General features: G+C 33.9%; 1 protein-coding gene across 1 annotated transcript in view; it reads right to left on the reverse strand.

Annotated features, from left to right (window-relative positions):
- LOC126742657 (protein I'm not dead yet-like) overlaps positions 1 to 1,391 on the reverse strand; it is a 60,839-nt gene extending 59,448 nt beyond the window's left edge. The window contains exon 1 of the mRNA XM_050449394.1: positions 1,167 to 1,391. The gene's annotated coding sequence lies outside the window, so the exon portion shown is untranslated. The remainder of the gene's footprint in view (positions 1 to 1,166) is intronic.
- Between the last annotated feature and the right edge of the window lie 15,201 nt (positions 1,392 to 16,592).

A 16,592-nucleotide genomic window follows, 5' to 3' on the forward strand; every position in this document is an offset into this window, starting at 1 on the left:
AAATTTCTCAGGAGGGTCAATTTGTAAATTATTCATTTTATCTTCAACTGAATTCTTGTTAAAAGGAGAAAAAATTACCAGATAATCAATGCGAGACATGTGACAATAAATAAATACGAAATAATAATAAGGATAATAGATAATTATAAAATATATTATAAAAAAATCACTGAATCACTAGAAACACTTTAGAAACTCGTATACCTTTTATACAATTAAAATAAACTAAACTAAGAAAAATTGTATTCCTGAAATAAACTTAAAATTTATTAAATTGCATATTTTTTTTAATTTTTAGCGTTCGGATTACGTCTTTTAAAATACCTATTTTTTCAACAATTTTTTAACTAAATGTGTAACCAATTTATAAGTTTTTCCCAAACATCTATTTCATACCACCTGTATATGATTAAAGGTGAAATATACGTTCAGGTACAGGCCATATGCAATAGATTTTTATTGAAAGATGATAATGAATTGACCATAATTCAAAACGTTGGCAAGGAACAAATACTTTTCTGCAGTACTTGACTAACTTACTGACAAAACACCATGTTTGATCTAGTTTTTTTAGTTCAGCATAAAAATGTGGCCCAATGATAATAAATTAAGCTTAATAAATTGATTAAATTAGGTTAGATTAAGTTAAAATAAGGTATAACTCGTATACATGACCCGCCGTTTTAGTATAGGCCGCCATCATCACATTTTCTTCAGTAGTATGAAAGTCTTTTTTTTTTAAACAGGTGTAATGTCCTGTAAATCTAATATAAAATCAATTCATGAGAAAATAACATACTGATTTATTATTGAAGCCTACGATTGTACTAACTGCAATTATATTAAGTCTGATTGATGGTGATTAACAAAGTTAAATAAAATTCATATTCACTACCAAATGTATATTATAAAGTGGTCAGAAAAGGACATTTAATATTTAAACTACTAATTTAATCGCGATCATTCTATAACAAGAATTTAACCTTTAAAATGTTCCTAAAATCAAAATTATAACATGAAAGATATGAATATCTTAAACAAAGAAAATAATTTTTATAAATGATTATTAAATTGAAAAGTATGTAGTTATTAAATATTATTTAATTATGTAATTACATATTAATAGGTACTGGAAGATATCCTTAAGGTTATAAATAGGTACTTACACACATTAATCCAAAAAAAGTTGCTTTCAGAAACAAAAATGCACTCGATTTTTGTAAGTATTATCACTTAAATTTAATAAATTGACCTAAGGTTGAAACTGTAAGAAAAAATAGCTATATTGATTGATAAATAGCGGTAAGGTACTATTGTATATAGTGGAAAAACAAAGTTATTTAAGAGTGAAGGCGCGAGCTCGTACCGCCGTACTACCACCGACAGGCAACAGAACGTAGCCTACGTATGTATATTATGATGATAAGATAGAGAGGGAATATGGGCAGGTACGTTTTACTTTAAGTTGGTTAGCGGTTAGGCACTCACAAAAAGTAAGTGCGTATCAACTATCAAGTATATTTTACAGAGAAAAATTAATATTAATAGATGAAATGGACCTAATTTCATACCTAAAAGGTGTTTCAACAAATTTAAATTATTATACAGGAATGATTATTACATAAAATTATTATACAGGACCATGTTCACGAAAAGTTAAAAAAAAATACCGGGAGAAGCAGATAGTTCCATATATGAGGCGATTGAAACATCACTGCCTTTTGGCATAAGATATGATCAGATTAGCTGCATCTTAAAGCAAATTGAAATAGTGGATTATTATACCTCTAGAATATTCAAAATATAATATTTTGTGTTTGACAAGCAATTATTTATGTTTAACTAGTATTGCCAGGTCACGCCAAAACACCCAATATTGAAAACCGTCTTAAACCTCATTAAAAATTAATAAATGATCTCTGAAACTAGATTCATTTGTATTTTGCATTCTTTAAGTCTAAGGGCTCTTAAATGTATGATCTGCAGAAAATTGCGTATAATCGGTCCTTGGAGCAAATTTCTCATTCAGTTTAAATCAAGAAGTTGACCTATTTCAGGCCCCACTGCCTGTTTTGCAGAATCCAGACTAGCAAGGAAGTCCGCTTCCCCGTTTCCAACATGGCATGAGTGCCCAGGCACCGAGACCACCTTCACCAGTTCCTCCAGGATCTTAGCCTATACGATAGCCCCGTATGTGAGAAGAGGTTTGACAATAGTTCCAGTGGGTTTCAGTTAGGGGACAGAACACAGATGTTGCCGAAAGCCCTCCTGTAGGCCCATAGCGTGTAGGTGTCCTTAATTCTGATGTCTGCGTGACCGTACCAGGAGAGTTTGGAATCTAGATTACCAAAAATCGAACTGTCCTGGAGTATTGCAGCAACTGCACTCCACCCAAAGATATGGGTGGTGTGCGAAAGTTATGTCTCCTCGTGAATAGTATGAACTCTGCTTTTTCAAGATTGATTCTCAGATCTGCCGAGAGGCATGCATTTGTCCATTACATGCAGCGCCCTCATTCTCGGACCCTGCATTGTGGTGGCGTCCTTTCTCCGGCAAAGGATTCCAGTGTAGGCCTGTACGTATAGGCCGGCCATGATTAAATATTTTATTGACCACTAGGCTACTATAAGGTTAGGGATAATACTCCTCCCTGCGGGCAGCCTCTAGCCGCCGACGCTTTAAACACTTCGCTGTTCAACTAGGCAGATAACATGGGCTAGATCATGGCCTCTATCCAACTCATGAAAGAGGGTTCTGAGCAATGGTATTCAAGTACTTAGCAAATTACTGGGAAAGAGATATTATCAAATGCCCCTTCAATACAGGAACGCACCCAGGCAGGCCTTAGCATTGCCCTTTTTGCACCTTTCACCCTCTACCTTTCTCACAAATTGGTGTATAATCAGGTCCGTGGGTTTCCCCGCGTGGTAAGCGTATTGTTGCATATGTAGTGATCGTGTGACCAAGATACTTTCTTTTAGATATCGGTATTAAGCAGAAAATTGCTAAGGCTGATTTATTTTTTAGATCCGCTTTTTCCTGGTTTCTGAATAAAGAAAACTTTTACTTAACGCCATACTTTGGGACTTAGCCCTGAGCAAGCGAAGTCTTGAATAGCCTAACGACGGCGACGTGTGGACTATATCTAACCCTTTTGTAGAAGGCATCGATTTAACCCACCCATGCCTAGAGTTTTGAAGCGAGAAATGATTTTATTCCCCATTTCACCCTCTCGTAGGTGATTATTCTTCTAGCAGTCGTATTCGATATAAATCGGGCCCCGAGAACTGCGAGGAGGATTGTAGAGCCGCCAACTGGAAATAAGAGCGATCTCATTTTAGTACCCTGATCCTTGGACAGTACCTCGCACAGGCGTGCTGCGGATGATGTATTTTTAACATTCTTACAGAACTGCCTTTAGCGCTGTCTTTTAGAGTCCCTGAGTATCTTTTTGTACTGCCTTTGCGCTGCTTGGAACGCATGAGTCAAAATAGTGCAGAGTGAACAAATATGAAAATAATAAAAATAAAAATAATAACAAATTTAAGGTGAACAAATCTAGTTGTTGTCCGCCTGTGAAATCAAAATCGGTCTGTCCCGCTCGTCTCACTACCAACTACAATTTCGCGTTACCTACCGATCGTGCATAGCTGATCTGAGGCCGAGACTTAGCAGTTCGCAGTCTCTTCGCCACGCTAGTATACTCAGTAGGCGTGGATCCAGGTCTCCTGAGCCTCTTATTACACACGCTTTGTTCCTTGAGCATTGAGGAGGGAGGGGGGGTTCTTTTATTTTGTTTGTATGCATTTTGGTCCCACGAATACAGCGAAGGTAGTGATCCACCTAAGCGGAGCCGTCGTGGGTAAGGCTGGATACTCTGAAAGATCGCCCGGTATTCCACGGGCGTTAGCATCCGTATGTTATTCCCCACTCCCATCCATTCCTCGGCACGTTGCCTGCACACCTTGGGTTGGGCTGAAGGAGAAAAGGGCGACAGACACAAAGAAAGATGAATAGCAAACCCAGGGCGGCAGATATAGAGCAGAAAGGAAAGAAAGCATACTAACACCCAAGATTAACAAAAGGTCCCACAATCACAAACGTAGTTACAGGGGAGTTTCTCGACGTCCAGTTTAGATCCATAGGATGCAGTTTTATTCGGGTTAGTAAGTATGGGATGCGGGCATAGCTGTATAGTCCCGATCATTCATCATCTTACAGATAAGTTACAGTAATCTTAAATATACCAACAATAATACCAACTTACAAGTACCTCTTTCATCAAGTACCTCTTTCATGGTGGGTATATTTGTAAATAATGCCACTACTCAATATATTTAAATACGGAGAATTTCAATAAATTTTGTAAAGATAGTTTTCTCGACGATTATTTCCTTAAAATAATAACAGATCCAACAATGCAATGCTTTCAATTGGTGAAAGTCAGTATTATTTGTATCAATTTTTGCGTGAAAATGCATCTTGGCTTCATCTTTTTGCAAACTAGTAGGTACCTATTTTATGATACGTCTTTTCATGATGAATACAAAGAATTTTGGCACTAAAGGAGCTCTTATGGAAAATATGAGTAATGAATCATAATTGATACAATTCAAATATGTATTTGGGGTTATTTTCATTCACATTTTAAGTGTAAAAATAAACAGAAGTGTTAGATTGAACAGCCTTAATCCCATTCACTGTAATAAAAAAATGCAACATATAACGTCAATGAGAAATCTTAATAATGGACTAAAATCTACGTTTTAATAAACTTGGTTGGGTGCTAAAATAAGAATACATTAAATGGTTTTTAGCGTAACCAAGTATAAACCGGTTTTAAATAAATCCATTCATTCACTTTCATTGAATGAAATTTGGAAAATGTATTTATCAAAATAAATAATATGCTAATATGCCTTAAAAGAGTTAGAGCAATTTTATTGTGTAAAAATTTATTTATATAGTAATTTAGATGGGTATTCCGCATAAATGATACAGAAGTTTTTAATTAGAAAGGGTATGAAGAAAGTTGACCTTAAGAATTTAATAACAAAGAATTTTCTAAAACTTTCAAAGTAAAAGAATTCGAAGAGATAATGACAAAGACATTCAGCCCTTATAATTCATGTCAATGATTTCTTGTACGGCAGTGACTTAATTAATAGTTATTAAAATATTTATAAGTATGTCTATGTTTTAACTTTACAACTCTGTTCACTAACCTCTGTCGGTTTCTTTATAACTGGTTATTTTTAACTTCTGTTCTTTTTTCTCTCGTCTTTCTTATTTTAGTTGGCGATAACTTAAGGTATTAAGGACTGGTTCTGGTAACCATAAAGATGGATGGCATTGATCTAATTGATCAGGTAAGAGTATTGTACTGGTGAGCTTGAGAATTTTGAATACCTGATGTGAGTATATTTTATGTTTTTTATATTAAAATATCTAAGAATTATATGGAAGTATTTTGTTGCTATGAGTAAGGAGTTAATTAAAATTCGGAAATTTATAAGTCCATTTTAATACTAAATATGTCTTATACAGGGTTACTGGTAATTCGATACATTCCTTTGGAGATGTGATAGGGGAGGGGGTAAGAAGTAAATTGAACCCTAATATGTATTATGCAAAAGTTGATAGTTTTCGACATATTTAATTTTTTCTGTTTTTCTTCAAAATGTAGACCTTAGTGGTTTAAAAGGCAGTTTCCAGAAAATCCGCTGTATATTTTTTTAACTTTTTAGGCAAAATACATGCTCAACACAATAGTGTTACGTTTGTAATGGCAAAAGTCCCGCAAATAGTTGTAGTAACATATGGTATCTCGCAAATAGTATATATAGTATGGATCCCGCAAATAGTAACCATAGGTAAATTCTCGATGCAAAGTGTATTTTTTTTTTCTTAAATAAAATACTACAATTTCTTGTGGATATTTTTTGAAAAAAAATTATGCTACATTCTTTAAAACTTCCTTATTACCTAAGCTAGCTCACAGGATACAAATGCTTAAAAGTTAGGTGACATGGTTTTGTATTTTTATTATAAATTGTAAATTAACGCATTTATCAGTATTTACCTTCACAAATCTTGTTCAAAATGAGAGCCTCTATTGCGAATACAGGCTCGGCAGCGCCTTCTCATTTCAGTCTTTGTTGTTCTAGTTGTTATGGTATTCCTGATCTGCTGGGCAGCGTTGGTTATTCTTTGGATAAGATCTTCTTGGGTAATTATTGTGGTTGCATAAACCAGTGCTTTCATTTGACCCCATATGCTATAATCAAGCGGGGTTAAGTCAGGGCTTCGTGCTGGCCAAGCTATTGGACCTGACCTACCAATCTAACGATTCGGGAAACGTTCATCCAGGAACTGCCGAACTGACCGCCGAAAATGAGCTGGACAGCCGTCATGTTGAAATATCATTCGTCCTCTAACGGCGAGAGGAATATCGTCAAAAAGATCTTGTAGGTCATGTCGTAAAAAATTTTCATAAATATCCCCGTTTAAATGGTCTGGGAAAAAATGTGGTCCTATTACATCCCGGCCAATAAGTCCCATCCACACATTTACAGAAAACTTTCTTTGAAAACTGGTTTCTCTTGTTAAACGGGGATTTTCTTCGGCCCAAAAATGAAGGTTATGAAAATTTGTAATGCCCTGATGACTGAACTTTGACTTGTCTGTCCACAAAATGTCGGTTAAAAAAGTTCTATTGTCTGCATCAGAATTTATAATAAATCTGCAGAATTCTACCCTTCTTATCGGGTCCCCTTCTTCCAATCCTTGGACAGGCGTATAATGGTAAGGATGGCTTCCCATTTGCCGAATCGTGGACCAAACTTTCCATTGCGATGATCCTGTTTGCTGCGCTACGGCATTAGTGGATGTGGTTGGATCGTCTTCAAAATGTCTTAATATTTCCTCCTCATCTTCTGCTCGATATACGCGAGGAGCGCCAGCGTCACCTCTTCTTGGTTTTACGGATCCAGTTTCAGCGATAGCTCGGTAGGTCGAAGCGAAAACACGGACATTTGGAATGCGGCGGTTCGGAAAGCGACGTTGGTATTCTCGGCGAGACTCCGCGGCATTACCATTGCAAAACCCATAAACAAACATAATATCTGCATATTCAGCGTTAGTAAACGTGGCCATAGCGCAGAAACCAATAGAATACCTTCTTTGAAAACACGAGAAAAATAAACTCGAAACTCGTAATTTAACTACTTTCCACAACAATTATTGCTGTCAGACTATCTACACATCAAATTTTTAACAATAAAATTAAAAAAACAAATTGTTGCTATAGTACTTAAATACCATAGAAGTAAATACCACTTGGCATTTTTCAAGTGCGTTCTTATTATTAATAATAAAAATACAAAATTCTGTTAAAATTTTTGGTAGCATTTATAGCCTATGAGTTAGCTTAGATAATAAGAAAGTTTTACGTAAATTTTAAAGAATGTAGCATAATTTTTTTTCAAAAAATATCCACTAGAAAGTGTAGTATTTTATTTAAGAAAAAAAAATTACACTTTGCATCGAGAATTTACCTATGGTTACAACTATTTGCGGGACTTTTGCCATTACAAACGTAACACTATTGTGTTGAGCATGTATTTTGCCTAAAAAGTTAAAAAAATATACAGCGGATTTTCTGGAAACTGCCTTTTAAACCACTAAGGTCTACATTTTGAAGAAAAACAGAAAAAATTAAATATGTCGAAAACTATCAACTTTTGCATAATACATATTAGGGTTCAATTTACTTCTTACCCCCTCCCCTATCACATCTCCAAAGGAATGTATCGAATTACCAGTAACCCTGTATAATGTAATATTATAGAAATAAAAAAAATTAACACATTGGACAAAATATTGGAGGATAAAGACTGATAAAAATATATTTTTTAAAACAAAAGAAACATAATACTAATATTTGGTTTAGTAGTCGTTCTGCCTAATAACTTCCACATACCGTCCCGGCATAGAGTCTAATAGTTTTGGTTTGGAGTAGGTTTTATTCCTTATTTTCTGATCAACCACAGGTTCTATCAATGGAATCTAAGCCTAGCGACTGTAAAGGTGACTACAAAAACTTGATGCCAATGCGCGATCAGTCGGATTTATGATTACGATCATTAACGTGCTGGAAAATATTTCTTATATAGGTATATAAGAATTGTTTTATCAATATATGGAAATAATTTATTGTTTAGTATGTTAACGTATATAAATCGGCTCCTATGTTCTTCATTTTGATGAAGACCGCATCCCAAAGGCTGATAAACATTCCCAAACTATCATGGAACATATTTTATAATAGACGTTGTCCTTAACCTTACAGGACGTGAAGTATATGAATAAGGTCCATCACTTATCATGAATTTTTAAATAAATAACACTAAAAACGACTCCTTTGATCAGTCGCGCCCTTACATTCATAAGATGATAAGAACAGAATAAGATGCTTAATAAGATTATTTTAATCATAATAATTATTAATAATAATGACAATAATAATAATAAGCATAATAATATTAACAATAATTATTATTATTAAAACTAAATCTCTTATCAGCAGCCAAGGCACCATATTAATAACAGCAACCATATTATAACTATAAGCCGAAACCAGTTCTTGAAAATGAGCAACACAAATTGTATGGAGATCGCATTGTACTTACAGACCAACCAGTAAGTAATAATAGGCCGGGCCTAATACTAATCGATAAAATTTTTAGGAAGACAACCCTTATTGATGTAGCTATCCCTAATAATAACAATCTAAGAGCAAAACATAATGACAAAATTATTAATTACAGGAATCTAGAAAACTAGCTAAAAAGACAATGGGAAATGAGAGAATGCAGGCAGTTTCAATTACTGTGTCAGCAACTGGAATAATACCAAAGAGCCTGATCGAAAACATGAAACTGCTCAATCTTAAGGGAAGCATTTATAGCCTAATCAGAAATCGAAGCTATTAAGGTAAAAAAAATAGTGTCCGATAACATGGAAAGGACTCAATCAGAGCTTCATCCTTTCGATATCTAAGATATCTGGGATAAGTGAATGATCTTCCCTTCCCCTAAGTTTACTACAAGAATGCAATGACCTCTTAAAACAAGCCTTAATAGCAGAAACTTATTTAAAACTATTAATATATATGGAGTCAGTTCACTAACTTATTTTTTGGTATTAGAGGATGGACTAAAACAAACATCAAAAACTTGCAAAGGAAGGCTAGCACACTTCTAACAAAAGCCAAAATCACCCGCGCAGTGCCGTAGAAGGAACTACGCGACCGACATATGGAGGAATGGCCAACATAGGAAAGCAACTGACTCAAATCCGTAACTTGCGATCCTTTTTCTTAAGAAAGGCTGAAACATCAGACACTATTTGTGGCGTATGTGAAGCAGACCACTCAACACCACCAAGATCATAGAGCAAGAAAAAATGCAAGCTTAGATGGCAAAAACCATTACATGGAAGGCATGTTCACGAGATTCAACAAGAGTATGTCGACAGCGGCGTCGAACTACTGCTTGCCTTCGGGACAGCTTTTCCCCGAAACTGAAGCGTTTGTGGTTATCCAAGATCAAGAAAATATAAGTATCGTAGTTGACCCGACAGTACAAAGTGATAGATGAAGGTATGGATGTGAGACAACGGAGTCCATTCAGCATTTCACCGGTGGATTTCAAACTACACCAACGATATATAAATAACGGCATGATCTAGTTAGAAAAATACTGCATCAAGAGCTCGCAGAAAAACTAAACCTCTTATCATAAGCTAATGTACCATATTATAACTATAAGCCGGAATCAATACTTGAAAATAAGCAATACAAATTATATTGGAATCGCACAGTACATACAGACCAACGAGTAAGTAACAATATCCCTCGAAGAGTGAAACATAATGAAAAGATTGTTACGTTGTACAGAGATCTAGAACATCAGATAAGAAGACAATGGTAAATGAGAGAAGTGTGGACAATCCCAATTATTGTGTCAATAACAGGAGTAATACCAAAGAGCCGAGGTCCGATCAAATGGAAAAGACTCCATCAGAGCTTCATCTTTCTGATATCTGGGATAAGTGAATGATCCTCCGGTCCCCAAGCAATCGGACAATAATAATCGCATAATAATAATAATAATAATTATTATTATTATTATTATTATTATTATAATTATAATACAGCGTTGCCGCTGTATGTGGAAATTTGGTGATTTAAAGAATCCAAATTAAAAACATGAATTATTATTAGTGTTTAGTGTAGATATAGTACATAATAGTTTTGGTTATTAAACAGATTACACTTTTTCTTTATAATAAAGAATGCAATTCAGTTTCTGCTAATTATAATAATTTATGATCTCACTTTATTTTTCTCTGTTAAAATTGAGTAATCACTGGCAGCATGGAATACTAAGCATGTTTATTAACAAAATATCCCCTCTGCCCCCTGTGTAGATGTTGCGCTCAATCACAAGCAGCCAATATTTATTCTAGTATATTCAATGTTCTAAGCACCAGACTTATAATAGTTGCTAAAAATTCCCTCCTTCAACCTCAATGCAAACATTAGCTCGTCTTTACGTTGATTGTCGAACTCATTGAAATATTCCCAGAGTGTGTCTTATCTGATCACATGATCAGATTTTGTAAACGAGGGACTTTAAGTGTCCCCAAAGAAAAAAATATAACAGATTTGAATCCGGTGACCTGGGTGGCCATGACTGGATCTGCGCGCCCGATTCAGTTTTCTCCAAAAGTTGCATCCAAGAATTGGCGAGATATTATGCTGAAGGGAGGTGGAACCCCATCATGCATGAGCCACATTGATCCTATTACTTCCAGCGGAACATTTTCTAATAGTCCAGGTAAAATAAATTGCAAAATATATTATATTTTTGCACTTTTTTTTTGCAATATTCTTGGCCATTTAATCTCGGGGGTAAAAAATGAGGTCCAATAAGATAATCATCTACAATAGCAAACATTCAGGGAAAACTTTTGCTGAAAATTAACTTCTGTAACCGCATGGAGATTTTCTTCAGCCCAGATATGATTATTGTTAAAGTTCATAATTGAATTTCGGTGTTTTTCCCGAATTTCAATTATGAACTTCATCGGTAAATAAAATACGGCTAAATCTTGGAAGCGCTACGTCTACCTGTTGTTGCAAAAGCCAAGTACAATAAGCAACTTGTTGGGGAAAATCGGCAGCTAATAAGGCTTGAACACGCATATATGTGATAAGGATACAGTTGATATTCTCTTAAAATCTACCACTAAAGGGAGAAATATTTAATTGTTCTCCAATTTTGCGTGTACTTGGATCGGGGCTACGCTCAACTTCATGTAAAACCGCTTCCTCAATCTCCACTGTTCTTACTGTGGCAGGTCTCCCAATTACAGCAGCCGACCTTTGAAATATGCCTGATTCGCACAGCCTTTGTTGTATTCTCACAAGTGTTTGTCTATTTGGTATAATGCAATGAGGGTATCTTTCTTGATCTATGCGCCTAGCCGCTCTAGAGTTGCCTACAGCTATTCCATAAACAAAGTACGCACTGTTTTGACATGCAATAAAGTGCTTTTAATTTGTTATTTCGCAAACGAAAGAAAAAAAAACGACAAAAAAGTTGTACTTAATTCGAAAGAAATAAAACATAAAAAAGTCTGTGGCATTGTATATTGAGATATTTAGAAAAAAAACTATTTTTAAAAACAGTTTGACACCCTGTATCTTGAAAATGAAGCATTTCTGGACCTATGTGTATGTGAACTTTTCATCTTGAAATTACTCACAGAATCACCTCTTGGAGTTTGGCCACGTACTTAAATAACACCCTGTATATAAATAATAATAATAACTGTATTCCTGCTCACTTGTCAAATCCTAATTATATTAATATTTTTTTGAAAAATACTTCTAAGATAAAACATATTGCACAGATTAAATTAATTATTTTAGTAATAATATATTTCAACATAAATTAAACTTTTCTTTCTAGCTTGCACCTGTAAATCAAATAGGTAAAATTTTAAATAACATAATAGAGAGCAATGGGACAGGCTCTGACCAAATTTTGCCTACGATGCCTAATTAAATATTCCAGCCCTTTGATTGACAAATATACCGGGGTGATGACTGATGCAATAAAACTGTTTTTCGGCCATATCTCGAGAACCTTTAGTCGTATGACCTAGAAGTAGAAAAAAATATTGGGTAAATCGGTCATGAGGAATCGCTGGAAAACATTCTTAAATTCTAAAAATGACCACCAGAGGACCTAAGTACTAACTTAAATTGTAAAATTGAATTCTCTTTAAGTTTCGCATAACTAAACTTTTTTTTCACATTTTTAAGGAGAACCTATAGTTTTCGTAAAAAAAATTTATAACTTTAAAAAAAGTTATTACAAACATAAATATGATGGTAGGCATTCAGTTGTTTTTGCAATAACCTGCTTTAACTTCTTAACGGTTGGACGATTTTAACAAATTAGGTATCGTTGAAAAGAGCATTCCTTGTTCAATAACAGTCGACAAAAATATAGATAAGTTGGTTGAATCCTCCTCCGCCAGGGAGCTAGTTTTGACACCATGACCAAAATCCTAAAAAGTCAAATGGAATGATATGACTTTTTCTTTGTGAAAAAGTAGCCAAATAATATCCAAAAACGCCAGTGAAAACCGTTCTCCAAAATCTCGTTCCTAACCTAAAATATTGGGAAAATGAGACTAATGTATCTTTGAAGGCCAAAAATCGCGCGGTAAATTTCCTAAGATTATTAAAAATTTAGCTAAAAAATTAATAAGATGTTAAAGAGGCAACTGTGAGTTGAAAAAATATAAATCATTAAAAAATTTATATTATCAGAAAATTCATATTGCTTCAAAGGGATTAAAAGCATCCTGAACTTATCAAGTTACTTTAATATTATAGTTATAATTGAGGGTTTGAGATATGTGAAAATTTATGATATTATAATTAGTTTACTGAATTCTTTTTATGATATTGTGTGTGGCTCTAAGAAGAACCATTTTTTAACAAAGCCCATAAAAGGAAAAGAGTGATCTAATGGCGACCCAGGTGTTTAAAATGTCCTCCGTTCTTTTGCAGACGCTAATAAGTTGAAAGAACAACAGTCTCAGTTTCAGCTCCGTGTTCCAAATGGAATTCCTAATTCTTGTAATCATATCCTCCCGTCAAGTTGGCCTTGATGCAAAGACTATATCCTTAATCCTTCCTCAGAGATACATACCTAGGGAGGTTAAACCGGGAGACCTAGAAACATTCATTAAGTTTAATATGTTCAGCAATTATAAACAGAATCATTCCAAAGGGCAATATCTACAGATTCTTCTGTTAAATATTTGCCTTGGCGGCCAAGTAAATAGGCCGAGCCAATTATTCGCACTGTGGTTTCAGAACTGAATATTGGGACAAAGTAGCAGTGGGCACTAATGATTGTATTTAGAAGTAAAATTGATTTTGTAAGATTATGTTTTAAGGAAAAAGTCCATTCTGAAGTGGAGTCAATGTAATATAGAAAAGTTAGTAGAAGTCTTTTCTCCACAAATAAAATGCTAATCCTAACTTCAGGAGTAATGAATGCACTTCGGCATGCCATCATCAGACTAAAATATATTACAAACAGTTCAAAAATATTCACAAATTCTTTTTTCGGCAGATGATTTCAAATATACAGACTAAAATTGTAAAACTGTAAAAAACTTCCAGAAAGTTATTTATGCTTTTTTTTTGTTTTGCCGAAATGCATCACTCCTCAAATTACAATTAGCATTTTATTTGTGGAGAAAAGACTTTCCCTACTAACTTTTCTAGATTATGTCTTGCCAACATTGTGCCATTGGTGTGAATTAATTGAAACTTGTATTCGGTGTATGGTTTGCATTTAAGATGCAATTAATGAATTTTGACATAACAAGATTCTGAGGTTATATTTCTAGTAAATGTTATTAGTTAAGTTAGGCCCTTGCTATTGAGTTGATTTGATTATAATTATAAAAAAAAATTATAGATAAACAAAAATTAAGGTAAATTTCCGATCCAATTTAAGCATTTCCATCTAATTTTGATTTTAAAGTTGTATTTTGATAATTTGGATATAGTATACCTATTTGGGTTTTTAGTCTAACTTTTGAAGGGTACAATTCTGAGATTTATATTAAAGTGACTTACCGCGCAATCTTTGGCCTTCAAAGATCCATTAATCTCATTTTCCCAATATTTGAGTTTAGATACGAGATTTTGAAAATCGGTTTTCATTGCCTTCTTTGGATGTTAATTGGCTACTTTTTCAAGAAGAAAAAGTCATATCATTCCATTTGATATTCTTGATTTTTTAAGATTGTGGGTCATGGTGTCCAAACTAGCCCCTGGCGAAGGATTCAACTGAATTAACTATATTGTGGTTGTCCTATGGTTGGAACCTTTGGTGTGATGCTCAAATTATGAGACAGTTTTACCAGTAACCAAAACTCTTTATTTTTAATCTCGCCACGTGTTTCGCTAACGATGTTAGCGGAGAAGATTAAAAGTGAGTTTTAATCTCCCGAAGATGCTTAGCGAAACACGTGTCGAGATTTAAAATAAAGAGTTTTGGTTGGGTTGGTGGTAAAACTGTCTCGTAATTTTATATTGTGGTTGAATATTATTGCCCAAGAAATGCTCTTTTCAATAATATAAAATTTGTAATAATCAGTCAAACCGTTAAGTTAAAGCAGGTTTTTGCAAAAACCATTGAACGCCCACCACCATCTTTATTTTATTTTTGAAATAGCTGAATTCTTTTTTATTTTTCTGAATTTTAAGAAAATGCAATTTTAAAATTGAAGTACGCTCCCTGGTGGTCCTTTGCAGAACTTGCAAATATTTTTCATCGATTCTTCATAACCGATTTAAATAATAATTTTTTTCACTCCTTAGTCATACGACGAGCGGTTCCAGAGATATGGCCAAGGAATAGACTTATTGGGTCACCTATATGTCATATTATTAATTGCTTATAGTCGGAAGAATACACAAATAAACGAGTTTTTCATGAATTAATAAATTTTAGTTCTCAGTTAGATAAAGTTTTAAAAGATCATTTTGACCAAGCAATAGTGTTTAAAGAGACTTCTCAGACTATTCATAATGAACTATTAAATTGTATGCTTGGTATTTCTTATGGAGAAGTGGTTAAAGAAATAAAAAAAAAACGAATTATCTAGCTGTAATTGGCGATAAAACTACAGATGTTGCAAAAAACTTTCCATTAGCAATTATTTTTATGATATATTGTGTCCAATAAGCCAGTGGAAACATTCTGGACATTTTAAAACTTTTCTGGACACAGCGCCATTTCAATAGCAAATTATATTTTAAATGAAATTGATCCTTTCATCAGTGATACGCCAAGTAACTTAAAAGTGCAAAGGTATGATGCTGCGTCAGTGATAAGCGGTAATGTAAATGGGGTACAAAAAAGATTAACGATAAATATGTATTTGCAAATTTTCTACATTACTATAGAATCACATAAAATGAACTTTATATAAAGAACAACACGGCTTGATGTCTCTGTGCAGATTGTTTTTTGCTATTATTAACTAGTATTTATTCCTTTTTTGGCATATCATCTTAAAGAACAAAAATGTTGGATCAGATAGTGCATAAACGATCACAAACTAGATGGAATTTTCAATGGCGTAAAGTTAATACAGTTTATGAATAGCGAAATCAGCTGATAAGAGTTATGAATATTTTAGAGAACGATAAAAATATTAAATTAAATTCAACCATTGAGGAAGCCGGTGACTTAGATTTAAACTTAGATTGAAGGAGACTTAGAAAAGTGTTAAGTAAAACCATGCCACATGTTGAAATAATTTTTAAGCAACTGCAGATGTAATACTTATTTGGTTAAAGTTAAACAAGGTCTACAAAACTTGTATAACAAAAAATTCGTGACGAAATCGGTGCAGTTATTGACACACTAGACTTTGAGCTTGTAGAAACCGATGAACCAATTTCTCCAAAAAGGCAACCTTATCCTCGTTTCGAAATATTGGTTTCAAGGAATAAAAACCTAGAGGCCTTGGAAGTTATTGATTCCATTTTGCAACAGATTAGGGTTTGATTTACTTACTTTTACAAGACATATAGTAGCTATCGCATTATTTATGAAAGAACATTTTATTGAATTTTAAAAAGGCTTTCCAGACAAATTACTTTTGACAGTTAAAGTTTAGCCATTCTTTCAAAAAGATGCGTGTAAAAACAGAACTAAAGTACTTTATGAAAGAGAAGAACTTCAAATAATTTCTGAAGCCATTCCTCTTTTATTGTTAGTTTCACAGGAAGAAATTGAGAACAATTTTCAAGAAGCTATTAAGCTGCTGGAAATCTAGGTTACCACACCCAACTTCTACGTAACCTGATGAGAGAAGAAAGATTAAGTAGTTAGGGATATTATCAGTTAAAATAGTGTTTCTCAATAACATTTAAGAATCTAAGACGAGTTATTGGCCATTTTGCTAGTTAAACAGTTTTTTCT

Source organism: Anthonomus grandis, chromosome 12 (assembly GCF_022605725.1).
Source record: "Anthonomus grandis grandis chromosome 12, icAntGran1.3, whole genome shotgun sequence".
Taxonomy (NCBI): Eukaryota; Metazoa; Arthropoda; class Insecta; order Coleoptera; family Curculionidae; genus Anthonomus; species Anthonomus grandis.